This window comes from Aquarana catesbeiana, linkage group LG06 (assembly GCF_042186555.1).
Source record: "Aquarana catesbeiana isolate 2022-GZ linkage group LG06, ASM4218655v1, whole genome shotgun sequence".
In the NCBI taxonomy this organism is placed as follows: Eukaryota; Metazoa; Chordata; class Amphibia; order Anura; family Ranidae; genus Aquarana; species Aquarana catesbeiana.
In genome coordinates, this window is record NC_133329.1 from 351,070,586 (window position 1) to 351,098,028 (window position 27,443).

The following is a 27,443-nucleotide window of genomic DNA, read 5'->3' on the forward strand; positions in this document are numbered from 1 at the left end:
ATATAATATGATGTCAAACCTAAACCCCTTCAATTTGTATGCAATCATGCACTACATAGTTGAAGGTAAATCTAAAGGAAATTGAACAAGAAAATTGTATAGTGTATGGCCAGCCTTAGGGGGAGATTTAGTAAAACTGGAAAACACGGAATCGAGTGCAGCTGTTCTTGGTAGCCAATTAGCTTCTAACTTCAGCTTGCTCAATTAAGCTGTGACAATAAAACCTGAAAGCAGATTGGTTTCTATGCAGAGCTGCACCAGATTTTGCACTCTTCAATTTTGAATGAAAAAAAAAAACCCTTAGTTATCTTAATTGAGACAAGTACACACTATAGAGGGAGATGCTTTGTTCATATTTCATGTCAGAGGTTTACCACTTTAACTAAGAAACAGTGCACTTATATTAGCAATGCAAGCTAATACATGTGAGTGGACTAGAGCATCTAAAAATGCTATGCAAATGCATTTTGTCCTCCTGCCATAACGTACTGCGTAAGGCTCCTTTCACACTGAGGTGCTTTGCAGGCACTAAAGTGCTAAAAATAGCACCTGCAAAGCGCCCTGAAAGAGCTGCTCATTGCACTCCAGTGTGAAAGCCCCAAGAGCTTTCACACTGGAGCGGTGCGCTTGCAATGCGGTCATAAAAGTCCTGCAAGCCGCATCTTTGGAGCGCATTAGGAGTGGTGTAATTACCGCTCCTAAAGAGCCCCTTTCCCATTGAAAACAATGGGGCAGTGCTGCAAACCTGCCCGCAAAGCGCTGCTGCAGCGGCGCTTTGCGGGCGGTTTTAACCCTTTTTCAGCCGCTAGCAGGGGGTTAAAACCTCCCCGCAAGTGCCGCTAAAACGCTGTACCGCCGGCGCCTGCACACTTAGTGTGAAAGTAGCCTTAGTGTTTTAAGCATCAGAATACATACTAGAATGGGGAAAAGGACTGAAAGAAGAAAAAAGAAACAAAAAATTGCTGTAGACATAACCGCGTCTAAGGCTCGATTCACATCTATGCATGTTGCTTTTGAGCGTTTCTGCAGTGTTTTTTGTGGTGCTTGGCGCGTTTTCGAGCAGCGTTTTTACAGCGTTTTTGCGGCATTTTGCGTTTTTTTTTTTTACAGTTATTTTTTAGACTGTATACAAAAAATGCAAAACGCGTAAAAAACGCTGTAAAAGCGTTGTAAAAACGCTGTAAAAACGCTGTACTTGCATTTTTGATGCTGATCCATTGAATTCTATTACATGCAAAACGCAGCATTTTGCATGAAAAAAAGTCCCTGACCCTTTCCAAAAATGGCGAGGTACAAAAATGCATTGATGTGAACATGTTCAATAGGAACCCATGTTAAAAAATTCCCATGCATTTCTGCAAAATGCAAAATGCATAAAAAAACGCGTTAGTGTGAATGGAGCCTAACTCAGATCAACTTAAAAAATATCATCACCCATCTGCATGAAGGTAGAGTTTATACGATTAGAACATATATCATCCTAATCACAGGTGCTGTATCAGGGGCGGACTGACAACTCATGGGGCCCCCGGGCAATAGGAGATTATGGGGCCCCCAGGCAATCAGAGATTATGGGGCCACACAGTATACACACACACATGCACACAGTATACAATTACACAGTATACGCATATATGTACACACAGTATACACAGACATGTTTCTATTGGCTGAGAAGGTACTGTAGAGGTGGGGCAGCTATAATCTCAGGATTTTTAGACCAAAAGGATATCAGTAAGGGACATTTCAGAGACAGATGTAAAAAAAAACACAGATATTTACATACTGTCCCTGGTTTTACTGAGGCTGGCAACGTTGATGGGGCCCCCTTGTGGCTCGGGGCCCTCGGGCAGTGCCCGAGTGGCCGAATGGTCAGTTAGCCCCTGTACTGTATGTACTATGGTATTAACCAGTGGGCAGATTCCTGGGCTACATATCGGGATGCAGTCACAACAAAAAGGAAAGAGTAGACAGAATAACAGCTGAGCATTTAATCTATGTGCAGTAGAAAGGACTCCCATAGTTCCAATATTATGACACCAGTAAGCAGCAAAGAAAAAAAATGCAAAAAATAATAAAATAATCAGTAAATGTTCTTATTATACAATATGTACAAGCATGCATGGGAAGCATGGTGCATTGGGCACAGGTGCCCAATTCATTAAACCCACGGCTCACAATGCTTTCTACACCTGGTTTACTTTGAAATTGTCTGTGTCTGCATCCATATTTCTTGACGGAATTGTCTGAACCCAGCGGGGTTAAGCGTCCCTCATGATGTGTGCAGTGACGCCGGTGTCACTACGCACATCACGTGACTTCCAGGAAACTGAGTGAGTGGGTGGAACGCAGGTGGAGTGCACGCTGCCCACCCATAGCTCGGTCGCCTTATGCTCTGTACCGGCAAGTGCAGCCCCTTATGGAATTAGGAATCACGCTGCATGAACTGCATTTTTTGTCTGTTTGATTTTATATATTTTTACAATTTTTTAATAAACGGATGTTCTGGAAATACTGCACTATGGGAGCCAATTTCTCTTGTTTATGAGGATTATGAATATTTACATTTACTACAACTCGGATATCCCAAGGCTGCTCGAGGAACTGCAGAGGCTGACACCAGTGGTTACATGCGTATTACCCCTGTAGGGGTAGTAGGAGCTGGTGAGTGGGAACCCTTGAGGGGGAGCACGCAAGTCACCTGTCAAGATTCTATGAGCACTAAAGTCACCTGCTACAATTCTTCTAAGCACAACAGTCACTTTCACTGGGATGAATGCACTTATGCGTTTTTTATATACGGTGCGATAAATTGCATTTTGGTGCGATTTTTTAATTTTGGTGCGATCTTTTAAATTTTTTCAGTTTTTTTGGTGCAATTTTTTTTGCATTTTTGTTTGTTTTTTTTGCTTTCTGGGTTTACATACATCTTGAATTCAGGGTTTGACCACTATATGAATGCACCTATGTGCTTTTTGTATACGGTGCAATAAATTGCATTTTGGTGCGATTTTTAATTTTGATGAGATTTTTTTTTTTCTGTATTTTTTCTGTTTTTTGGTTTTTGTTTTTTGTTTTCTACATACATTTTGAATTTAGGGTTTGGACACTATATGTACTGTTATAAGCAGAGGATCACTCTACTGTCATGCAACTTATGTTTGGATTTTATATGCATTGATATAAGGAGAGGATTCGTTATCATTTGTACAAAGTATTAAGGGATCCACTAATTTATAAAGGTTAATTACATTTTGGTGATGTGTTTTCCTGTGTAGGATTGATGCCCACACTCAGAGGGCTTTAGCATTTACCTACTGGTGTAGGTGAGCTATCATAATTATCACACTACCACTTTTCTGTTAACTATTTTGCTGTAATTTTTATCACAATATACTAGCTCATTATGCCTTTGTCTTACAGTTTGTTTGTTTTTTTCTTTCTTTTACATTGGGGTTTACAACCTCTTTAAGTGCCCCATCATTAGCAGACTGTATATTTCATCCTCCACTGGCCAGTGGTTTAGAAAGGGCCTAAGAATAATAGATAGGCCGTAATGTTTATTGCATACCTCACTAGCAAATGTATGTAGTAGGCATAGGACACAAAGGTTAATTAAATCCACAAGGGACTTTTTTTTACCACTACTATTCCTTTATATTGGCTTTTAAAATTTACAAATGCAGCAATTTATAATTTTGATGAAAGGTTTAGCACTGGGAAACACTTTTTAAAAGATAAAAAGTACATTTTATATACAACTATATACATCAGACCAAAATGAGGGACAAATGAGGGGGGCATAGGCACATTGCTCCAAATCAGGGATTGTCCCTCGAAATCAGGGACAGTTGGGAACTTTACAGGTGCTGCAGCACTAAAAATAGCGCCTGCATAGCACCTGTAAAGTGCCTCTCCTGTCTCTCCAGTGTGGAGCGGTGCACATGCAAGATAAGAGTGTGGAAGCTTTGACAGCAGGAATACATGTTATTCTTTGAAACTGAAAAAAAAAAAATTTTAGACCACCAGCATGGTAGCCGAACCCGCTACACAAATGGTTTTACAGAGGTTAAAATCTGTGTCCAGGAGATGGGCCCCCAAAAAGCAGGTAAGCAGGTTATTGTGGGACAGTGGAGGTGGCAGGGATTAGACCTGTGCACTGCCCAAAAATGTGTTTGTTTTCGTTTCATTCGTTTTTTTCTTTTTTCCTTTTTCGGGTCATTCGTTATGATTGCAATTCGTAAGTTTGAAATTTCTCGTAAATTCGAAAATAAGAAAGAAAATCCAAAAATTTGAAAGACTAAGTAACTAATAATAACTAACTATTAAATTATAGGTACTGGAATTTCCTTTCAAATTTGGCTGTTAGTGAACGTAACGAATACAAATTTATCCGAAGTTACGAATTATCTGAAAATAAGGAATGCCACATCGAAACAAACGGAACAAATTATTATTGAATAATAATAATAAAAAGTTATTAATATTGTTATTTATTATTGTTAATTAATTACGTTCCATTCCTTTAGATACGGCATTCATTATTTTGAATAATTCGTAACTTCGGATAAATTCGTATTTTTTAAAGGTGAGGGGGTGTTAAAGTGCCATTGACCACCCATGATTGTGGGATTTTTATTAAAGGTGGGACTGTTTAAAGTTCAACTGATCACCAATGATTGTGGGATTGTTTTTTATAAGGTGGGGGGGGGTGTGTGTGTGAAAGAGTAGTCACTCACCACCAATAATTGTGGAATTTTTTTTATAAGGTGGGGGGAATAAAATTGTAATAACCACAAATGATTGTGGTATTTTGTTTAAAGTAGAGGGGTTTTACAATGTCACTGACTATCAGTGATTGTGTTTTTTTTTTTTTTTAAAAAGGGTGGGGGGGAGGGGGTTTAAAGTGCCAAATATACACTAATTATTTTTGTACAGGGGGGTTTAAAGTGTCACTGACCATCAATGAGGCTAGTACTCTAATAGTAAGGACAGACAGTGTGCATATTTAATTTACAACTGATAATAAACATCTACCAGTACAGTACAGACAGGTTTAAAGTGGTTGTAAATCTCAGATATGAATAAAGCATATCACTCTATAGTGTGTACTTATCTCAATCCAGAGCACTGTCATTTCTGTCTGCTACTTCCTTCCTCTGCTAGCAGCACAAATGACAAGTTTTCCTGATACAAAGAGAAAAATGGTGACAGGGGGGGATCTCCAGATGATTGACAACCTCAACTCTGTTCCTGTGTGCTGTGTGAAGAGGTGTGTATCCCTTCCCTCCAATCAGCTTTCAGAGCTCTCCTCACTGAGCTCTGCAGAGTGTAACTTCAGCTCTCTGTCTCTTTTTTTCTGACAGTTCATACAAGCTTTATAAATTCTGGACTTCTGGATAAGAAGACTGCAGGGTAAAGGTTTACAACCACCTTAATTATGGTAAATATAGCCCCCTTCTTAACAATACATGAAAGGGGAAAGCAAAATAACAATTCTTTAGAATTATTCTTCAAATTAAAAGGTAGGTAGCAATTTTCTATTTTTTTTTAATTACTATGTGAATGGAAACATGTAACAAATATAAATGTTATCTCAATTTGACCGCAGATGTAGAAATACACATTGATAAGTTTTGGAATTTATAACAGCTCTACCAATAGAAGTTCTATACATTTGTGTTGAAGTTGGTGTGCTTGTTTATATTATTATTCTATATCAAAAACATATTTGTCATTGATATAGATTATGTTTGTTTAACTTAAATCTCTGGTTGAGATACTCATACAGTAAAATGGATGGCAAACATTATGTTTAACTTCTCCAGTTCCTACTGTGGCTGCATGCAATGAATTGCCTCTAGCTTTGCCCGAGGACTTTCATTTTCCCAGCTTTTGCTTTATTGTTCTGATTCTACTGGGGGCATATACAATATTAAAACATATATTAGCAATTTGTATCATGAAATAATCAACAGATAATCCTCCAATGATTTTTTTATGCTTTGTAAAAATTGTGAATGCATTTCTAAACCTGTGCAAGCACAATGTATTCTGGTTGTGTATAGAAATATTTATTGACCGTACAAGTGGAATACGATTTGTTGCTATTGTTATGCTGTTAAAGCTCAACTTCACGAAAAAAACAAACAAAAAACAAATTGAAGATAATAAATGATGAAGCTCTTAATCACTTCAGCCCCGAAAGGTTTTACCCCCTTCCTGACAAGAACACTTTTTACAATTTGGCACTGCGTCGCTTTAACTGGCAATTGCGCGGTCATAAAATGCTGTACCCAAATGAAATTTGCGTCCTTTTTTCCCCACAAATAGAGCTTACACAAAAAAAAAAGAGCGACAATTTTGAAAAAAAAACAATATTTTTTACTTTTTTGCTATAATAAATATCCCCAAAAATGTTTTTAAAAAACAAATTTCTTCATCAGTTTAGGCCAATATATATTCTTCTACATATTTTGGTAAAAAAAATCGCAATAAGCATATATTGATTGGTTTGTGCAAAAGTTATAGTGTCTACAAACTATGGGAAAGATTTATGGCATTTTTATGGCATTTTTTTTTTTACTGGTAAAGGTGGTGATCTGCGATTTTTAGCCGTATTGCGACATTGCGATGGACAGATCGGACATTTTTGACACATTTTTGGGACCATTGACATTTATACAGCAATCAGTGCTATAAAAATGCACTGATTACTGTGTAAATGACACTGGTAGGGAAGGGGTTAACACTAGGGGGTGATCAAGGGGTTAAATGTGTGTTCCCTCATGTGTGTTCTAACTGTATGGGGATAGGACTGAGTAGGAGAGGAGACATTTCACTGTTCCTACTTACTAGGAACAAACGACATGTCTCCTCTCCTCTGACACCACAGGGATTTGTGTGTTTATACACACAAATCCCTGTGCTGGCGCTCGTGCACGCAATCGCACATGGCCGGTGGCGATCGCAACCACTGGCCAAGCTCATTGGGTCCCCCGCTCCACACCCCCCACCCCAAAGCACCTTGCCCCCATGTTGATGGGGACAAGGGCCTCTTCCCGACAACCCTTGCCCGGTGGTTGTCGGGGTCTGCGGGCAGGGCGCTTATTGGAATCTGGAAGCCCTTTTAACAAGGGGGCCCCCAGATGCTGCCCCCCCTTTTGAATGAGTATGGGGTACATTGTACCCCTACCTATTCACCAAAAAAAAGTAGTGTAGTGTGAAAAAATACAGTAGAAAGTTTTTGACAAGTCTTTTATTAAAAATATCTTCTTCTTCCCCTCTTTTTCCTCTGGTCTTCCTCCATCTTCTCCCGCATCTTCATCCTCCTGGCTTCTCCTGCTTCTTCTTCCACTCTTCTTCTTTCATCTGTTTTCTTTGTCCAGTGTTCTTCTTCCTCCACCGCCGCTGACCCTCCTCCGATGATGCCTCCCGCTGATCTGTCTGCGCCGATGTCAAGCATTTCTTAGATAACGATGGGGGCGTAGCCACCAGATTATGTCATACGGAGGCCTCACCCCTTGTGACGCCCCCATCAGTTGTTAAGGACATGGCGGCTGGCTTCCCGGCCCCCTCCTTAGCAACCAGTTACAGTGTAAAAAAAATGCCAATTGCCTCAAAATGGGATGTTTTGGATGCAGATCCATTGAAGTCTATTACATGCAAAATGCTGCATTTTGTGGGAAAAAGTCCCCGACCCTTTTCAAAAACACAGAGGCACAAAAATGCAGTGAATATGTTCCATAGGAACCTATGTTAAACAATTTCCCTGCATTTCTGCAAAATGCAAAATGCATCAAAAAACGCATTATTGTGAATAGAGCCTTAAGGGGGCCTGGCCGGGTGTGTGTCCTATGCCTACATACTTTTACTAATAGGTGTCCCTCATTCCCATCTCAAAAAGTTGGGAGGTTTGCTACTCTAACAACTACTTCTAGCACACTAGCCAGAGGGTGCTACAATAGGATCACCATTTTTTTTTTTTTTTTTGATGAAAGCCTTATATTAAAAAAAGATTGAAATAAAAACATATGAAATGGCATTACCATGTTAAAGATTTTATGAAATCTCTGTGAGTCTGTCTGTGTGGCTTTTAATGATCTGCAGGGCTAAAACACTTTTGCTCTGTGGTGTATTGTTGTCATGTGCACATAACATGCGCATTAACACGCTTTACATATGTTAGTATGTTGTGGTGTCATTCATTTGAATGGTACCCTAATGCACTAAGTCATACAGCTTTGAAGGACAATCATTGCAGCTCACTACAGCGTATGGTAGCACACTACTGTGCATTGTGGTGTACTGCTTTGGACAAAATGTCCATTTTTTTGGTCTGCTCCCCTGCATTGGCAGCCTACCCAAAATGAGCCGTCTAAATACATCAAACTTTAAAGTTAAACTCTAAGCAAAACTTTTTTTTCATTTTGGATGGAGCAAGGGAGGATTATAACTTCTGTTAGATTTTTTTTCTCACCATCTGTGTCCCACTGTGTCCCATTTCAGAGATTTCCCTTCACTTCCTGTCCATGGCCAAACAGGAAGTGAGAAGAAATCCCCGCAAATTGAGGGAATTCCTTGGGGACTCCCATGTCACCAGAACTAGTGTCCCAATTGGAAGATTTCCCTTCTATTAATTTTCCAGGGACAACCCAAAATTTAGGATTTTCTTAACTTTCACTTTCAATAATATTGTTAAACAGGACAAATAAAGAGAGTGAATCTCCCTGATGGGGGCACAGACAGCAATATAAAACTAACAGGAGCTCTAATCTCTCATCACCCTATCCAAAACAAGTTTGCCTTTAGTTATACTTTAAGGCATGGTACAAGGCATGTGCATTAATGCAATGCACTGGAATGGGCAAAAGTGAATGAGCCATCAGTTACTCAATGCAGTTAGCAAAACAGCAGAGAACTGTATAAACAGAGAAGAAATGGTTCACTAACAACAATACAAACATAGTTACCAAAAAACGGATATAGTTTATTATAGCAACATATTAGTACAGAAAATATGCACTGCAATACCATCCAAGTCTGAGTAGTTTTTCTTGTGGCAGAAACCGTAGCTTCCATTAATTTCATATCAACAGCTAACAAGCTCTCTGTTCTTCCTTTATGAATGTCCTCTCTAAAGTTGTACTAAAGGCAGAAGGTTTTTTTGTCGTAATGCATTCTGCATTATGGCAAAAAACCTCCTGTGTTAAGCCCCCCCCAAAGACTTACCTGAACCCAATTTCAATCCAGCGCTGTGCCCAAGAACAGTGGCTCTCTCCCCTTTCTCTCTCTTCACTGGATATGGAAGCAACAGCAGGAGCCTTTGGCTGTCCATCATTGCCTCTGAGGGTTGGAAGAGAGCGGGGGGCATGGCCGAGCTGTGCTATGTGTGTCAATGGACACACAGAGACTGGCACAGGATCAAGCCCACACGAGTGCCCCCATAGAAAGCAGCTTTCTTAGGGGGCACTCGGAAGAGGGGAGGAGCCAGGAGTGCCAGCAATGGACCTCAGAAGAGGAGGACCTGGGCTGCTCTGTGCAAAACCCATGCACAGAGCAATTAAGTATGAGATGTTTGTATAAAAATAAAAATACCTTTACAAACACTTTAATGATTACTTCCAGTTCAGAATGCGTGGTGTGCATGCACTATACTGTAAGTATTAAATCTATCTGAAGAGTCTGAGTCCAAAACCTTCAGGGCTGGTTCCTCTAAAGGCATGTTCCATGAACATTTCCTGCTACATGCTCAAAACGCACTGCCTTTGCGATCTGCTGCGGGTGCCAATGTTATATTACTGGCCCCCCAAAAGCATATAGGCAGGTGCCTATGGGGACAAGATGCTTTTGGGTAAAGCACCCCCTCCCCCATGTCGAGGGCATGTGGCCTGGTATAGTTCAGAAGGAACCCCCTTTCCTGACCTGCTGGGCTGCAAGCTTAGATAAGGGCCTTGTATGGATTTTGGGGGGACCTCATGACAGTTTTTAAAAAAATTTGGCGCGTATGGATGGGGGGACTCCACGCTGGTTTTTTTATTTATTTTTCATTGCCGGCATTCTTTTGTTTACATTCAGCTGTTAGTGGTGAAAGCCAGTGACAGCTGATGAGGCATCAGTTGTTAAGGATGTAGTGGCCCGCTTCCTGGCCCGATCCTTATCAACCGGCCCCTAAAAGTCCTGAAGTGGTGAGTAGAGTGGCAACCTTAGCCTGGACTCTAACCAGGCCATGCCCCCAACCCGTTACACTCCGCCCCCCGGAGCTTAGTCATAGGAACCTTAACAACCAGTTTTTCTTAGAAAAGAATTCAAATTGATCAATCAATTTTCGACTGATTCAAATTCAAATGGTTATGAAAAATTGGAATTGGAATTCATTTGAAAATAAAGAAACTAAACAAAACTAAACACATTTTTTCATTCTGCATATGTCTAACGAATTTATAGAGCAAAAACAAAACAATCACATTGATCAAATCCAAACTCGTAACAAAGTCGCACTCACCCAATGTCGCATCAAAATCACATCAACATTGCAACAAGTCGTAGGGTAAAACTAGAATGGAAATTGCACGACTTTTAAGTCACACAAGTGGGAATAGACTCTAAAACTTAGAAGCTGGTTACTGTACACAGCTGCACCAGCTTTGTGTACACCAGTTTTAGTAAATCTGCCCCCCCCCTCCCCAGTGTACATTACATTCTCTTGACCGATATGCTCTGTACACTGTGATGTAGGGTAAACACGTTCCTCTGTTTTATGTTACAAGCTCATGGTCTCTGCACTCTGTATGCTGGACTGTACATTACATACTGCACTATTTAAAATGTATACTCCTAATCCCTGCATTTTATATACAAATAGTATTGATATATTTAAGGGGGCACAGTTTGACATTTTTGACCTGAGCCATGGATGACCTTGCCGGCAATGATAATGGTGATGGTGATAAACAGTGGCCACTGCTGGGGTCACTGTAATAAAGGCTGGTACACACAATGAGATTATCGGACTTATGATTGTAAATTTTTTGCTAGTTTAATATTGAAAATGAAGAGTTTACTAAAGTGACAGCAATTCTCGTAAAACAGAATAAAAATTTGGAAGTGATGTAATGTGTTGTAGTATATTTGTATTGTATTTTCAAACGACAACTGTACTGATTAAATGAAAATCATACGATCTTTTATCGTACCAGAAAAAAATGTGTGCTTGTCCCAATGAATAATATTTAATGAACTGCCATGATGGGAACTCGAAAGCTGTGTACTAACTATCAGATTATCGTATGTTCGCTTTGAAAGTGGTATTTTTCGTATGATTTTTTGGTGGCCATTAGGGATGAGCTTCGTGTTCGAGTCGAACCCATGTTCGACTCGAACATCGGCTGTTCGATCGTTCGCCGAATTGCGAACGATATGGGCCGTTCGCGCCAAATTCGTGTGGCGCGTCACGGCCCATAATTCAATGCGGCATTGCAGTGCATTGCTTGCTGATGATTGGCCAAGCATGCACTATGACCCGCATGCTTGGCCAATCACAGCGCCGCCTTAACAGAGAGCCATAATTGGCCAAAGCCAAGGAGGCTTTGGCCAATTATGGCTCAGGGGATTTAGTACACGCCCCACACTATATAAGGCCACCTGCACGGCGGCCCTGTTCAGTGTGTTCCGGTGTGCTTAGAGAGAGAGAGAGACAGTGTCATTTCATTTGAGTTAGCTAGATTAGGCAGGACAGTCAGTCAGTTAGCTGCACTTAAAGTGTATTGTGTATATATATGCATCCCAGGTGTTGCATATATATTTATATATACACTGTATTCAGTTTAGCTAGATCCGTTCCTGTTATCTTCTAGACTATTTACATTTAGTGCAGTGCGTCCTGCTCACAGTGTTCAGCTAGATCCGTTTCTGTTATATTCCTACTGACAGGCAGGCTTGTCTTGTTACAGTATTTTGAAGAAAATTACTGGTGTTCTTTTGATCCTATTAGTACCACAGTCAGGCAGCTAGACTATTTACATTTAGTGCAGTGCGTCCTGCTCACAGTGTTCAGCTAGATCCGTTCCTGTTATCTTCTTACTGACAGGCAGGCTTGTCTTGTTACAGTATTTTAAAGAAAATTACTGGTGTTCTTTTGATCCTATTAGTACCACAGTCAGGCAGCTAGACTATTTACAGTTAGTGCAGTGCGTCCTGCCCACAGTGTTCTGCTAAACCTACAAGTAAGTGGGGTGCGTCCTGCTCACAGTGTTCAGCTAAACCTACAAGTTAGTGGGGTGCGTCCACCTCACAGTGTTCAGCTAAACCTACAAGCTAGTGGGGTGCGTCCTGCTCACAGTGTTCAGCTAGATCCGTTTCTGTTATCTTCTTACTAACAGGCAGGCTTGTCTTGTTACAGTAAATACAGCTACCTGAAGAAAATTGCTGGTGTTCTTTTGATCCTATTAGTACCACAGTCAGGCAGCTAGACTATTTACAGTTAGTGCAGTGCGTCCTGCTCACAGTGTTCTGCTAAACCTACAAGTTAGTGGGGTGCGTCCTGCTCACAGTGTTCAGCTAAACCTACAAGTTAGTGGGGTGCGTCCACCTCACAGTGTTCAGCTAAACCTACAAGCTAGTGGGGTGCGTCCTGCTCACAGTGTTCAGCTAGATCCGTTTCTGTTATCTTCTTACTGACAGGCAGGCTTGTCTTGTTACAGTAAATACAGCTACCTGAAGAAAATTGCTGGTGTTCTTTTGATCCTATTAGTACCACAGTCAGGCAGCTAGACTATTTACAGTTAGTGCAGTGCGTCCTGCTCACAGTGTTCTGCTAAACCTACAAGTTAGTGGGGTGCGTCCTGCTCACAGTGTTCAGCTAAACCTACAAGTTAGTGGGGTGCGTCCACCTCACAGTGTTCAGCTAAACCTACAAGCTAGTGGGGTGCGTCCTGCTCACAGTGTTCAGCTAGATCCGTTCCTGTTATCTTCTTACTGACAGGCAGGCTTGTCTTGTTACAGTAAATACAGCTACCTGAAGAAAATTGCTGGTGTTCTTTTGATCCTATTAGTACCACAGTCAGGCAGCTAGACTATTTACAGTTAGTGCAGTGCGTCCTGCTCACAGTGTTCTGCTAAACCTACAAGTTAGTGGGGTGCGTCCTGCTCACAGTGTTCAGCTAAACCTACAAGTTAGTGGGGTGCGTCCACCTCACAGTGTTCAGCTAAACCTACAAGCTAGTGGGGTGCGTCCTGCTCACAGTGTTCAGCTAGATCCGTTCCTGTTATCTTCTTACTGACAGGCAGGCTTGTCTTGTTACAGTAAATACAGCTACCTGAAGAAAATTGCTGGTGTTCTTTTGATCCTATTAGTACCACAGTCAGGCAGCTAGACTACTTACAGTTAGTGCAGTGCGTCCTGCTCACAGTGTTCTGCTAAACCTACAAGTTAGTGGGGTGCGTCCTGCTCACAGTGTTCAGCTAAACCTACAAGTTAGTGGGGTGCGTCCACCTCACAGTGTTCAGCTAAACCTACAAGCTAGTGGGGTGCGTCCTGCTCACAGTGTTCAGCTAGATCCGTTCCTGTTATCTTCTTACTGACAGGCAGGCTTGTCTTGTTACAGTAAATACAGCTACCTGAAGAAAATTGCTGGTGTTCTTTTGATCCTATTAGTACCACAGTCAGGCAGCTAGACTATTTACAGTTAGTGCAGTGCGTCCTGCTCACAGTGTTCTGCTAAACCTACAAGTTAGTGGGGTGCGTCCTGCTCACAGTGTTCAGCTAAACCTACAAGTTAGTGGGGTGCGTCCACCTCACAGTGTTCAGCTAAACCTACAAGCTAGTGGGGTGCGTCCTGCTCACAGTGTTCAGCTAGATCCGTTCCTGTTATCTTCTTACTGACAGGCAGGCTTGTCTTGTTACAGTATTTTAAAGAAAATTGCTGGTGTTCTTTTGATCCTATTAGTACCACAGTCAGGCAGCTAGACTATTTACAGTTAGTGCAGTGCGTCCTGCTCACAGTGTTCTGCTAAACCTACAAGTTAGTGGGGTGCGCCCTGCTCACAGTGTTCAGCTAAACCTACAAGTTAGTGGGGTGCGTCCACCTCACAGTGTTCAGCTAAAGCTACCTGTAGAAGGTTGGTGGTGTTCTCATACTACAGGCAGGCAGTTGATTTTGCTAGCTGCAGTATCAGTACATATATATATATATATATATCCCAGCTTAGTGCAGCTACAGGCCATTAGTATGTCTGGAAGGCCAAGAAGGCCAATAAGAGAGGGCAAGCAGGCTCTGTGTCTAGTGCTGGTCGTGGAGACGGTGCATCCTCATCAGCACGTGGCCATGGGACACGCTTGGCCTTTTTTTCGGCAGCTGGCCATGTTGAGCCGCAACATGCGGAAGACTTGGTCAAGTGGATGACCAAGCCGTCCTCATCCTCCTCATCCTCTCTCACCCATGCCCAGGGTACTTTGTCTGGCAAAGCAGCGGCCTCTTCCCTTGGCTCAATGTCATCAGTGACTCCTTCCCTAGCCCCACCATGTCCTCCTGAGGAGTCCCTCGAACTGTTTGACCACAGTGTTGGGTACATGCTCCAGGAGGATGCCCAGCGTTTGGAAGGCTCTGATGATGATACTGAGCTCGATGAAGGCAGTAACACGAGCACGGACAGAGGGGGTGCCCAAGAAGGACAGCAATCTGGCAGTCATGCTCCCCCTGCTGCAGCATACTGCCAGGTTTGCTCCAGTGATGAGGAGGGAGGGGATGATGAGGTCACTGACTCAACGTGGGTGCCTGATAGGAGAGAGGAGCAGGAGGAGGAGGAGGAGGAGGAGGCGGCACATCACCAACGAGGCAGGATGCCCTCCAGGGGCCAGCCTAAGGGCAGCACATTGACTGCATCACACCCCAAAGCTCCACATGTGCAGGGCGCTGCAGTCTCTGCGCGTTATTCAAAAAGTTCTTTGGTGTGGGCCTTTTTTGAGACGAGTGCATCAGATCGCACCGCTGCTATTTGCAACATATGTCTCAAGTGTATCTCGCGTGGCCAAAACATCTCCCGCTTGGGTACCACATGCTTGACCAGACATATGTTGACTAGCCATGCAGTTCGTTGGCAAGCGTATCTAAAAGACCCACACCAAAGAACAAAGAGGACCTCTGCTTGCTCCTCATCAGCTGAGATTTCCAACCCCACTAGACCTTCAGTCTTCTCTGAGACCTGCACTGAGAGGAATGAAGGTGTAGAATTAGGTGTGTCACAGCCACGTACTTGTGGGCAATCTGATTTTGGTACACCGACGTCAGATTGTACCAGGAAAATTTCCCTGCCCCAGCTGCTGCACCGCCGAAAGAAGTTTGCTCCCAGCCATCCACATGCCCAGCGGTTGAATGCTAGCTTGGCAAAATTGCTAGCACTTCAACTGCTGCCTTTTCAGTTGGTAGACTCTGCCCCCTTCCGTGAGTTTGTGGAATGTGCGGTTCCTCAGTGGCAGGTACCCAAATGCCACTTTTTCTCACGGAAGGCAATTCCGGCTCTCTACCAGCATGTGGAAGGCAATGTCCATGCCTCGCTGGACAGGCGGTCAGCGGTAAGGTGCATATTACCGCTGACTCATGGTCCAGCAGGCATGGACAGGGACGTTACCTAAGTTTCACGGCGCATTGGGTGACTCTGCTGGCAGCTGGGAAGGATGCAGGACAAGGTGCAGTAGTGTTGGAGGTTGTTCCGCCACCACGCCTCCAAAATGCTAATGATTGTGACACACCTCTCTCCTCCACCCCCTCCTCTTCTTCTTCCTCCATGGCCTCTTCCTCGGAACCAGCGGTGCTCCGTAGTCATTCAAGGGGCTACGCAAGTACGCAGGCCAAAAGATGCCATGCGGTGCTTGAGCTGGTGTGCTTGGGGGACAGGAGCCACACTGGGGCAGAGGTTCTGTCAGCTCTGCAGGGGCAGGTTCAGAGGTGGTTGACGCCACGCCAACTTAAGGCAGGAATGGTGGTTTGCGACAATGGCACCAACCTCCTCTCTGCCCTCCGACAGGGACAAATGACCCATGTGCCCTGTTTGGCTCACGTCCTTAACTTGGTGGTGCAGCGGTTCTTGGGCAGGTACCCGGGCTTACAGGATGTCCTGAGGCAGGCCAGGAAAGTCTGTGTGCATTTCCGCCGGTCATATAATGCCAGTGCTCGGCTGACGGACCTCCAAAAGGAGTTTAACCTGCCCAAGAACCGCCTAATCTGTGACATGCCCACCAGGTGGAACTCAACGTTGGCCATGCTGCAGCGGCTGCACACGCAGCAGAGGGCCATCAATGAGTACCTGTGCGACTATAGCACCAGGATAGGGTCAGGGGAGCTTGGTTTTTTTTCCCCACGCCAGTGGGCCATGATCAGGGATGCATGCACTGTCCTGTCACGATTTGAGGAGGCCACGAGGATGGTGAGCAGTGACAGTGCATGCATCAGTGACACTGTCCCCCTTGTCCACCTGTTGGAGCACACGCTGCGTGGAATAATGGACAGGGCACTTGAGGCAGAACAGAGGCAGGAAGAGGAGGACTTCCTTAGCTCTCAAGGTCCCCTTTATCCAGACAGTGTTCCTGCGTGCCCGCCGATCACACAGGAAGAGGACGAGGAGGAAGAGGAGGAGGAGGAGGAGGAAGATTGTGTCAGTATGGAGGTGGAGCCTGGCACTCAGCATCAGCAGCAGTCTTTAAGGGATCAGTCCCAAGAAACACATGGACTTGTACGTGGCTGGGAGGAGGTGGCTGCGGACCATGTCGTCCTTAGTGACCCAGAGGACTCCGGACCGAATGCCTCAGCAAACCTACGCTGCATGGCCTCCCTTATCCTGCAAAGCCTGCGTAAGGATCCTCGTATTCGTGGTATCAAGGAGAAGGACCAATACTGGCTGGCAACCCTCCTTGATCCACGTTACAAGGGTAAGGTTGCGGACCTTATTCTTGCCATCGCAGAGGGAGCAGAGGATGAAACATCTTCGGGAGGCCTTGCAGAAAGGTCTGTGCAACGCGTTCCCAGAGACTGGGAGGTTACAAACTCCTGTTTCTGGACAACGTGTTGCTGAGGCTTCGGTCAGTCAAAGAAGGAGCGGTGGAGAAGGTGGCCGTCTGACCGATGCGTTCAGACAATTTTTTGGTCCGCAGCCCCAAGGTATGATCGGTTCCAGCAACCATCGCCAGCGTCTGTTTTACATGGTGCAGGAATACCTAGGGGCAAGATCAGACTTGGACACCTTTCCCACCGAAAATCCTCTGGGTTACTGGGTCTTGAGGATGGATCACTGGCCAGAGCTTGCACAGTATGCAATTGAGCTACTGGCCTGTCCTGCATCCAGCGTTCTTTCGGAACGCACATTCAGTGCTGCTGGAGGCGTGGTAACCGATCACAGGGTGCGTCTGTCCACTGACTCGGTCGATCGACTGACCTTCATAAAAATGAATGAGTCTTGGATCACCACCAGCTACCAAGCACCTGATGCTGATGTAACCGAATAATTTTTTTTGAAATCTCAGATCCCTTCAAAGACTGCCTATGCTGATGCTGAGTGACTATCCCTGAGTAATTATCCTCTTCCTCCTCAATCATCACGCTGATAGCTTGTAAGAACATTTTTGGTTCTGGGCGCCACCACCAGTGCCTAAGGCACAATTTTTCAGCCCCTGTTTAACAGGGGCGTGTAATTACGATTTTTGATGTAATACTTTGCAGCAGGGCTCGTTCCTGCATTCCAACTAGAGTGTCTGTGAGGGGTTGCAGTGTTGTGGCACCAGCACCAGTGCCTAAGGCCCAATTTTTCAGCCCTTGTTTAACAGGGGCGTGTAATTACAATTTTTGATGCAATACTTTGCAGCAGGGCTCGTTTCTGCATTCCAACTAGAGTGTCTGTGAGGGGTTGCAGTGTTGTGGCACCAGCACCAGTGCCTAAGGCCTAATTTTTCAGCTCCTGTTCAACAGGGGCATGTAATTACAATTCTTGATCTAATATTTCACAGCAGAGCCCTGTGAGGGCTTACAGTGTTGTGGCCACAGCAACACCTAAGGCTCAAATTTCTGCTGAGTATATAGGGCAGGACCCTACTTTCAAACAACTAACTTACAAACAACTCCTACTTGCAAACGGAAGGAGACAACAGGAAGTGAAATCTACCCCTAGGAAGGGAAATTCTCTCCTGTAAGAGTTAATATGGGAAAAACATTTCTCCTTTCCACTGATGCTTTCCAATCCATTGGGACAAAAAGTGAGGTGAAATCTTCTGAAGAGGAGGAAAGACAGCAAAACAAATGTCACAGGGGTGATAACCCTTTCCTATGTTTTCCAAAAAGCTTAAAAAAGATTTTTTGGTTGGAGCTAAACACGTTAAAAATGTACCCGTTCAAAATTACAAAGAGATTCTACTTAACAACAAACCTACAGCCTGTATACTGCTGTTCAGAGTATATAGGGCCTGGTGGCCCCACACCTTTCCTTATTTTAATTTGGGTGCGGGGTTCCCCTTAATATCCATACAAGACCCAAAGGGCCTGGTAATGGACTGGGGGGTACCCATGCCGTTTGTCTCACTGATTTTCATCCATATTGCCAGGACCCGACATTACATTAAACCCGCAAGCAGTTTTAAATGAGATTTTTTCCTTTAAAAATGACATTTGGTGCAGGGACTGTTCTAAACACGGGAAACACGCGTCACTTTACAGGCATACTATAGACACCCCTCAGGTACGATATTTAAAGGAATATTTCACTTTTTTTTTTTTTACTTTAAGCATCATTAAAATCACTGCTCCCGAAAAAACGGCCGTTTTTAAAAGTTTTTTTTGCATTGATACATGTCCCCTGGGGTAGGACCCGGGTCCCCAAACCCTTTTTAGGACAATACCATGCAAATTAGCCTTTAAAATGAGCACTTTTGATTTCGAACGTTCGAGTCCCATAGACGTCAATGGGGTTCTAATGTTCGTGCGAACTTTCGGTCCGTTCGCAGGTTCTGGTGCGAACCGAACCGGGGGGTGTTCGGCTCATCCCTAGTGGCCATTAGCCTTCCAAGGAAGTGCAGCAAGATTATTGCAACAAGCAAGAGTTGAATGAGGTAACACAGTAGACACCAGGTTTCTTTTGGTCGATTTCCATTGAACCTATGTTTTGTAGGGGACCTTGCATTACACTTTTGGTCATGTAAAAGGGATTTACAGCTTATACCTTGTTTTAAAATACGGTAATACAAATGTTTGCAAACTATGACTTATAAAAAATGTGTTCTAAAAAATGTGTATTAAAAACACCTGTGCATTTATTAATGTGTTTATTACAAATCACTGAGCCTAGGTTCACACTGACAGCAGGAATGAAATCGTGCTTCAGCTGAACTTGCACAATTTCATTCCCGCATATCAGTCCCAACTTCGGGGGCCATTTCAGAGACATCTGTGTGGGTTTCTGCACAGATGTCCATTAAAATCACACACCGAAGTTGCCAAAAGTAGTGCAAAAGTGTGGCGCCGCAAATGTGGCATCGCACCGATTCGGATGGTGCCATTGCCGACAATAGCCGCAGATTTGGCATGTGATTTGTCATGTCTAATCGCAAATTGCTGCAATGTGAACCAGGGCTAAATGCATTTTAAATGTAACTAGTATAATTATCGAAATTTGACCTGATTTGGGCTCCTGAGAAAGAAGGAGGGGCAGTATTTTGGTCCAATCAGGTTTCCTGTATTCTCATGTGATTACAAGGAACATGCGTACAAGAAAAGAAAGTACAAGAATGACCTCCTTAGTCTGTTGCTACTCCTTCATTGTCCAATCACAGGCTGCGGGTGGAGAGCAGAACTTTTTTTGTGATTGTTAACAGCAGCAGAAAATAGTCAGGTCATCTGAATCTCTAAACCGGATGAACAGACATACTAATACCCTGGCAGGTAAGACAAATCCCTTATATATATTTTATTCAGGGCTTTTTTTTCAGCTGGAACTTGGAACTTAGTTCCACCACCTCTGGCTCAGGCCCTCTGCTCCCTACTCACCACTATCCATTGCAAAAACAGAAGTCCAGCTTCTGTGTTTACAAGTATAAGCTTGTCTCCCAACGGCTCCCATAGATTTGATCTCCTGAGTGACTGCCACTGAGTGCAGGATGGGGCTAAGGGAGATGCAGATGCAGATCCCAACTGAATGACCCCTCTGCAAGTGAGAGAGGCAGAGCCACCTACAGTGTGCGGGGAGGTACTAGAGCCGGCTGGGTGCTTCAGCTTAATACACCAACACAAGTAAGACATGTGGAAGATGGCGGAGCTTTTAAGGAAGGAAGGAGAAGATGGAGACAGTGGAAGGGGGGTCAGCGTTGAAGAGGGGGGAAAGTGAAGAGGATAGGGGGTGCATAGGTAAACAGCTGTGGAAGAAGGCTGTAGTGCACCCCTGAACTTTGCACTCTGTGTGTAGTGCATCCCTGAACTTTGCACTCTGTATGCAGAGCACCCCTAAATTCTACACTATGTACATCCCACCCCCGAATGCACCACCTGAACTCTGGACTCTGTGTAACTCCCCCATTCCCCCCCCCCTCGAAACTCTGCACTCTGTACATAATGCACTCCAGGTATTTATTGCTGCTGTCCTATTTTGTCAGAACACCCCTTCCACTGTTAGTAAAATCTGACCACATTAACTGTTTGATGTGGTTTGGAGGGTTTGTGTAGGGTGGGGGAGAGTTTTTTTGAGAGGTCGTGGTTGAGTTCCTGCACCTATTTTCTGAGAAAAAAAGCCCTGATTTTATCTGTCCATTTAGCTAGTTGTCTGGAGTTCAGCTGAATCTATAAGGATAGAAATATAGGAGCTGCCAATATTGGCTTGGTTTTTGAATGTGCAGGTTCAGGGTTTCATCCTGTCTTCACTACCTAGTGAATCACTGACCTTGATCAAGCATTTAGTTTGGGCCATTTAGATTGTTTCACTCTTCACTGGCTGCATGCTTAGCTTACTAGGTAGTGAACACAGGATCAGGATGATAGTCCCTGAACTGGCACCTTTAAAAAACAAATTAGCAACAGTAGCTGCCATATTTCTCATGGATTTAATATTAAGAAAATGAAGTTGTAGGTCGATGAATTAAATCACACACAAAACACCTACATACAGTGTTTTCAGTAGTTTTGCATCAATATTTTAGTGTGCCTCAGCATTAGCCTTTGTAAAGCTAAAACAAGGAATCATGAAGCAGAAATGCAACCATTTGTACCTGGTTCTTTCTTGATGTCAGCTTAATTAAATCCACTGCACAGCAGCACTCAGACTGGAAGAGAGAGGGCCAACACTAGGAACCAATCAGACTCTGCTGCACTCACATGTGCTGTCAGAAGAAGAGAGTAGAGAGATCAGAAATGACAAGTTATCATTGTATTGCTGTTCTTTTACTATCCAATCAGTAGGCTGAATGTGACAGGTAGGAAGTTGACAATACTCAGATCTCTATTGCTTTTAAGTAGTACTTCTAGGTCATTTCTGTGTATGCTTACATTAAAAAGAGCAGGGTGCCAAACGCTTGAAGCTATAAGAAGGGCATATACAGTATGTGACCATATAACTGAGATCTTGAGATTCGTGTACCTGATGTTCTACATTTCTACTACAAAATGTCTATTTTTTTACACAAAACTGTATGTTTTCCTTTAACAAAAATTAAAGATTCCTTGTAAATGATCAAATCCTTGCTTCCTATTCCAGAAACTGAGAATCACGTTTCATAAATGTAACAAATCTAAAACGGCAAATTGCAGCTAGTAAAAAATATTTTCAGAACCAATTTTTGGGAGAAGGTTATGATTATTTTATGTTTATATCCATGAATTCTCGATCTGCACCTATTTTCATAAAGCTCTCCTAAAACGCCCTTTGCCACTTAATGCTGCAATTCAAATCTCCTCGAGCAAGCCCAAAAACCCTCAAGAATAAAACATGAATATTACCTTGTGGGGCCGTAAAAAGAAGACTATTAGAATATATCACCGGCACACTAGGGGACCATTTAGAGCGCTGCCTCTAAATACATCATTTAATTACAATGGAGACATTACTTCATGTTTCTACTGATGTAAGTAATATTAGAATTCATGATATTCGCAGGCTACTGAGGCCCATTATATTGGCCATAAGCTATTCTATAAGATTTACTACTAAAGGCCCGCCAGGGTATTTGAGCATTCATGGATTCTGTGGCAGTAGGCTTTTATCTAAGACACATAAGTGAGGACAACCAAGTTATTATCGCTAAGAAACATGGCTTAATATTTTGGATTCTAAAGGTTAAGGTGTCATAAATCCTGAATTACTCTCAGATATCACATCGAAAGACATTTTTATGTTATTTTACTCTTCCTTGCCGCTTAAAATATTTTATGATGGCAGTTTCCAGAATTGTACCATGTTGTTTACGTTCAGTCCCCAGATATACCAGAAATACTGACACAGCTCTTAGTTTATGCCGTCGTGACAAAGGTTAAGTGCATGCATAAAGAATCCTTTTTTTTCTTCTTACAGCCTTTGCTCATGTCCATAGATTTCTGTTTGATCAGTTGATTAACCCAATCAATTAGGTTATCGTCTTTAGTGATTGCGCAGTTTTCCTGTGGGATGGAAGACAGGTGGCAGATATGTGATGTGATAAACAAGCCTCCATTTTTACATCAGACTATCATGCAATATACCTAAACCCCGGTCATGTGGGAAAATGTTGCATCTGATATGACTCAGCAAACACAGCATACCTTTCTATACCTTGCATAACCCATCCAGGTATAAAGGGGCTTAGGAACGACTCCACCAAAAACTGATACTTCAAGCAAGATTTCAGGTTCCATCCTCCCTATTCTTTCCTGCCTCAAACCTTGGAACAATCGTTATGTCCCCTTATTATTTTTAATCTATGTGCATATTGTTTTCTGGTGTCTCTGGTCTGTTCATTTGACATTATGGGGTTGATTTACTAGAGGCAAATAGATTGTGCACTTCGCACAGTGCTGTTGTACTCTGTAAGTGCAGTTGCTCCAGAGCTTTGCAAAGGTGGTAAACCATCACTTTGCAAAGAATACCCAATCACGTGCAAGGAAAATTAAAAAAAACAGCACTTTTGCCTGCACATGATTGGATGATGGACGTCAGCAAAACTTCTGTTCATTTACTAAGCTCTGGGGCAACTGCAAAGTGCATAGTCTATTTGCCTTTGTTAAATCCACCCCTATGGGTCTACGTTAGCCTCTTCCCCCCACTACAATGAATGGGTCCTGAGTACTGCAGAGAATGGAGCCATGTAATGGAATTACAGTATACCTCTTTCTGCAGCATTGTCCTATAAGTACAGGGTGACATGACATGAGTACAAGATGTGCCCCCAGTGGGTCAGGTCCTTAAAGTGGAACTTTTGTCAGAAAATTAAGTCTATAGATCACTTCAGACTGGCCCCTTCTGCAGCTATAGCTATGTAAAACATTAAAGGGTTTGTTAACCCATTTATATAAGACTATGCCAACCCCTCTATTAGAGGCTAGCATAGCACACTATGTACTTAGTTTTAAAAAACAAGCAGTATAAATACCAAATTTCAGCTGTCTTCAGGCCGGTCACATGACTCGTGGCCACATTACAGCTCTGATGGATGTCTTCTGTGGGAGGGGCCATGATCTCCCTCTGACGACAGTCAGGGAGATCACGTGGCCGCTGTCTCAGAACTGTAAAGGGGCCGCAAATCACGTGACCGGCCTGAAGACAGCTGCAATTCAGTATTTAGACTGCTCATTTTTTTAAAGCTAAGTACATAAGTGTGCTATGCCAGCCTCTAATAGAGGGTCTGGCAGTGACCATTGTAGGCTTTTATTTTTAATAGTAGCAGCGGTGGGGGGGTGGGGTGGGGTGGGGTGGAGACAGAGACACAGACACAGCTGACAGGCAGGAAAGAGGGGGTGAGGGGGGAGAGAGAGGAGAGCAGAGCAGGCAGCATATGATGGAGGGACGTACTTTGACCATGGTGATCAGGGCTGAGCAGCCTTGATTTTCATGATCAGAATAGAGAGGGCATACAGGAAGTGGCAGATTCAGGTTTTTGTTTTACAGTTTAGAGGGGGGCATATTACACAACACAAGTGCTGTGCTGTGTAATCTGCTTTAAGGGACCAGGATCTGTATATTTTTGTTGTGGGTTAACAAACACTTTAACAATAACTGCCTGTACTGTTTAAAATCCATCAAGGCCCTGTCTCTTTCTGCTTTGCATATGCTCAGCTGTTCTCAGAATTGTGTCTAAAATCAGAGCTGCTAGAGGCCAATTTTGTGACAGCTTTATTAAAATTTACTGTTGCTGAAGGGTGAAGAAAGAAACAGGAATGAAACAGACTGTGTGGAGGAAACACAGATTAGGAAGGGAGAAAAAAAAACAGGAGAGATAACAGGGCAAACTCTGCTGCCAGGAAGACACAAAAGAGTAAAACTTACCAGGATAGTTTCTGATATTCCCTTCTTTCTCCTTGTGAACTTCAGCACTGTAAAACTTCTGTCAGCCTTCTTGTCTAGCTAAGCCAAGATATCATCAATCGTGGCTGGAAATACACACAGTTTAGTTACTGAAAGTGACATATAGTCTTTGAGACCAAAGAGAGAGGTAGAATTTCCAATAAGAAATTACTGCTTTCGGCTTCAACAAAATGGCGGCCTCCAGCAAGAAGAAACAGGAGCAATGCTGGAGGCAATTTACAACACACACTAATTTTGGTGGCATAATTATAAATATGGAATGTAGGTTCTTTTGTTAAAGAACAAATAGTTGTTATCAAGCTGTTATGGGTAAAGTTCTGCTTTAATACCTTTGGCTCAAATAAAGTGGGGTGAATTAAGTTGGGTGCCATTTAACCTAAAAGAGGATTGGTGCTGGACCACAGAGGAGGACATGTTGGGCAGTTCTGCAATATTGAGAGGGTGAATACTGCTTGGAAAACTTTTTTCTTCATACCGGTGGAAAGGGATGGTTACAAAAACACCTGATGCTGAAGTTGAGCCTGGTTAAACATGAATACCAAGATTTATTTGTAACCTCAGCTGTCTTTTATCTCTGGTAGGGATGATCAAAACTGGGAGTTTCCATTTCTCAAAAATATCTGCAAAATGTGTTGGAGTCAGTGGAGAAGATGAACGAAAAGCATAACTCTGGGAACAGGGCCTCTCTATCACCTTAGCCATTCCCAGAATGTTGTGTATTTATTGGCAACGTTACTTTATGTTTAACCACTTCAGCCCCGGAAGGATTTACTCCCTTCCTGACCAGAGCATTTTTTGAGAATTCGGAACTGCGTCGCTTTAGCTGACAATTTATTTATTTATTTATTTCAGGTACTTATATAGCGCCGTCAATTTACGCAGCGCTTTACATATACATTGTACATTCACATCAGTCCCTACCCTCAAGGAGCTTACAATCTAAGGTCCCTAACTCACATTCATACATACTAGGGACAATTTAGACAGGATCCAATTAGCCTACCAGCATGTCTTTGGAGTGTGGGAGGAAACCGGAGTACCCGGAGGAAACCCACGCAGGCACAGGGAGAACATGCAAACTCCAAGCAGGTAGTGTCGTGGTTGGGATTCGAACCAGTGACCATTCTTACTGCTAGGCGAGAGTGCTACCACTACACCACTGTGCCACCCAATTGCTCGACCGTGCGACGTTTTACCCAAACGAAATTGTGTTTTTTATTTTTTGTGCTCTAAACAAAAAAAGACCGTCAATTTGGAAAAAAAAAGCAATATTTTTTACTTTTTTGCTATAATAAATATCCCCAAAAATATATATAAAAAACAAATTTCTTCCACAGTTTAGGCCGATATGTATTCTTCTACATATTTTTGGTAAAAAAAAAATCGCAATAAGCAAATGTATATTGATTGGTTTGCGCAAAAGTTATAGTATCTACAAAACAGGGGATAGATTTATGGCATTTTTATTATTCTTTTTTTTACTAGTAATGGCAGCGATCTGCGATTTTTATCGGGACTGCGACATTATGGCGGACAGATCGGACACTTTTGACACTATTTTGGGACCATTGGCATTTATACAGCGATCAGAGCTACAAATAGCCACTGATTACTGTATAAATGACACTGGCAAGGAAGGGGTTACACTAGGGGGCGATCAAGGGGTTAAGTGTGCTCCCTGGATGTGTTCTAACTGTAGGGGGGTGGGCTCATTACAACATGACAGAGATCACTGCTCCCAATGACAGGGAGCAGTAGATCCCTGTCATGTTGCTAGGCAGAACAGGGAAATGCCTTGTTTACATAGGCATCTTCCCGTTCTGCATCTCCTTGCAGCAATCGCCGACCACCGGCTAACATCGAGTTTGTGGGACCTGCGGGCAAGGTCCTGCGGCACGCCGCCGACAGCACATGTGAGACCGCTAGGCAGCAAATTCAAAGAGACGAACGAGTACAGCCTTTTGCCTGCCTGTGCCATTCTGCTGACGTAAATCGGCGCGCGGCGGTCGGCAAGTGGTTAAAAGAAGTAAAAGAGCAATCAGACACATAATAAAAGGAAAAACAAAAACAGCACTTACAAAGAGCACAAAAAAAAACCTACTTTGAATACATCAAAAATACACACACACTTTCTAAATAAAGAGAGTATTTTTTGTAAAGAAAAAAAATTGCTTAAGCAGCTCAATGAAAGCAATTGAGAGCTTCTGTTTTGGCAGAATTTCACCAGCAATGTAATTTTGCTGTGAGATTAAAGTTCGTTTGAAGCCTCTAGCTTTTGCCTTCTATAGTGATAAACAGGCATTTTCAATGCAAGTTATCATGTTAAATGTGTTAAAAGAAATGAAATTCACCTCTTTTAAATGGTAAATGCTTCTTGTGAAGATGGATTCCTCTTTCACCCTGTAGGATAGTGCTGGCCTGAGCAGGGCTTTTCCATCATTTCTCCGAACTCCTGTAAGTAAAGCAATGTGCTGTCAATCTAAAGACTGTGGGCAGAGCGAGGGTGGCTATGCACTGATGATGTTATCAACAGTGGCAACATCTAAAGCAGCAGCAATGGTGACAATTAGGAATGAACCGAACACCCCCCAGTTCGGTTTGCACCAGAACTTGCGAACAGGCAAAAAATGTATACGAACACGCAAACACTGTTAAAGTCGATGGGACACTAACATGAAAAATCAAAAGTGCTAATTTTAAAGGCGTATATGCAAGTTATTGCCATAAAAAAATGTGTTTGGGGACCTGGGTCCTGCCCCAGGGGACATGTATCAATGTAAAAAAAAGTTTTAAAAACAGCCATTTTTTCGGGAGCAGTGATTTTAATAAACAATAAAAATAAAATATTCCTTCAAATTTCATGCCTGGGGGGTTTCCTTAGGATGCCCGTTTTCATATGGGGGGGCTGGGATCAGGGGGTCCCC